The 2,294-nt window shown below is 44.7% G+C and overlaps 1 pseudogene; it reads left to right on the top strand.

The window, feature by feature from the left end:
- Positions 1 to 1,909: 1,909 nt before the first annotated feature.
- Positions 1,910 to 2,028, top strand: LOC136637478 (5S ribosomal RNA; annotated as a pseudogene).
- Positions 2,029 to 2,294: the final 266 nt, after the last annotated feature.

Genomic DNA, 2,294 nt, shown 5'->3' with positions numbered 1-2,294 from the left:
CTCCACTTGGTGCTGAGCAGACTGGCGTCCTGAGCCCAGCACTGGACGCCCCTCCTCCCTGGATGCCATGAACATGCCTCATGGCACACTTGCAACACCCAGTGCTTGACACTGGAGCCCAATGTCGGCACTCAGGGAGGATAGGATTAGGACCTAAATGGTGCAAACCCCCCCCCCCCAAACAGAATAAAAACTTGAAATTGTATTTCAAGCACAGCAAAAGAAGAAATTTTTTTTTTAAAGTCAGACTTATCAGGTTTATTTGGTTTTCATCTGAATATCAGAACATATATACAAAGTATTATGAAAGCAATTGGATGTAATCAACCTCCACATGACTTTTATTATGTTCTGTATTTAATTTATTATGACTCTAGTCACTACACCGCAATGTCTCTTTTATGCAAAGCTACCTGATTGTTGGATGCAGGTATCATTATTCTCTTGGTATAAACAGTCAATCAGGACAAACAGATTTGCACATTGCCAATAATAGCCCCGTTCCCTTTCTGGGAATCACTTGATGTTACCTGAAAACATCAAAGGGCTTTGAATATTTGCATAGTTGCAATTAGTATTGCCGCCTCCTGCTGTAAGCCAACCTTCTAAATTTCCTTTTTAAATTACTGTAATGGTTTATTTACAGGGCATAAGGATATTTGGATACTTAAAACACCTCTTGGGAGCACAGATCCAAGGCTGGGTCTGAAAAATTCCTTAAACTGTAGCAAGTTCTCTACTTGGCATTGTCAGCCTCCAAGCAAACAGTGCTAAGAGTTCAATGGAGTGTCTCTGTCCAATTCTTTGGCCACAGTGCAACAGCATAGTACACAGGCAGCTCAATTCTGGCCAGCTTCCTGCACAGCAATGCAATGACACCAATGCAACTTCCACTGTATCCTGTGGGGGAGTTTTGGCACACTGAGGCCTCCTGAAGGTAGGGAAACATTTGTTGCCTTGCCCTGGGGTAAGCCCCTGCAGCTGCCATGGCTTAATTTGGACGTGTGCCAGCTCTGCAATTGGCACAACGTGTTAACCCATGAAAGCGGATCAGGCCCAGGAAAGGGATTAGGATTCAGCGGGCACCACTGCCCACCAAACCCATCCCCTTCCTGGGCCCAGTCTGTCCCCCTCCCCTTCTCCATCTTCCCCCCTTCTGCCCACCACATCCCATTCCACCCTCTCACTACCTCCCTCCTGAGAGGGTGTGTGTTAGAATAATGAATCCCACTGAAATTCCTTTGTTTGTTTCTTGAGAGCTTTCAGTGAGCTTTGGTGCACCTTGCCTCAGCCATCCTTTCATTATTGAATTACATTTCCTTCAACATAGGATCCCTGCACACAAATGCTCCTCTCCTTATGTGCGGTGTTAGCACGTGTTTTAAAAAAGTACTGCCCGTGATACAATATGATACAACCTTAAGATTAAAAAAAAAAAAAAAGCAAAACTGCTTATATAGTAGGCAAACGCCAACTGTTGCAGTGCTTTCCTGCCAAGCGTGCCACACTGCCAACAGAGCACTGCCAATCCAGAGCATGCTATGGATTGGGCCCTCAATATCTGTAGCTGAAATGTTGTTGCATTGTCTGTATTTTATTTATCATTGCATTGGGACTGATGTTTAGAATGCTTCTATTCTGGAAACTGCTTGGAAGCTTTTGCAGAACTCGGCAGATGCATTCATGAATCAATAAACCTTGCAGCAGCTTTGGTTTCTTGGCAGATGACTTAGCTGGTGAGTGTTGTTTTTAAAAGGCTGCCCTCTTACAGTAAGTTGGGTACAACACAATGATTTCCAAGGGAGGGGGGGAGACTGTCTCCTGAAGAGTTGAAGGGTCTACCCAGCAACTGAAAAAAAATGCCTGAATTATTAAAGTAGGAAAGGATGTCCTATGGTCAAACTCAGACAATGACATGCATTTTACCCTGCACATGCCCAATCTCATTTGATCCTGGAAGCTAAGCAGGGTCAGGCCTGGTTAGTACTTGGATGGGAGACTGCCTGGGAATACCAGGTGCTGTAGGCTTATACCATAGTCTTTCGAGACCGAAGGTTGCCAACCAAGTTATTTAGACATGGTGGGCCCAATTCTAGGAAGGACACCTTCTGCTGATGGAACTAGTGTTCCATCAGCAGAAGACCCTCCCAGCACTGCAGATGATGAGCACAACAGGTAATTCATTATTAACCTCTGTCCAAAAGGATGTTTTGATGGTGTGTCAGTGATGAATTAAGTAGGCAAATCTTGCAACATTTCTCAGATGCAAATGGGAACACCCCTGGGCATGAGTG

The sequence above is a fragment of the Tiliqua scincoides genome, chromosome 1 (genome assembly GCF_035046505.1).
Source record: "Tiliqua scincoides isolate rTilSci1 chromosome 1, rTilSci1.hap2, whole genome shotgun sequence".
Lineage (NCBI taxonomy): Eukaryota > Metazoa > Chordata > Lepidosauria > Squamata > Scincidae > Tiliqua > Tiliqua scincoides.
This window is presented reverse-complemented; position numbering and strand designations above follow the sequence as displayed.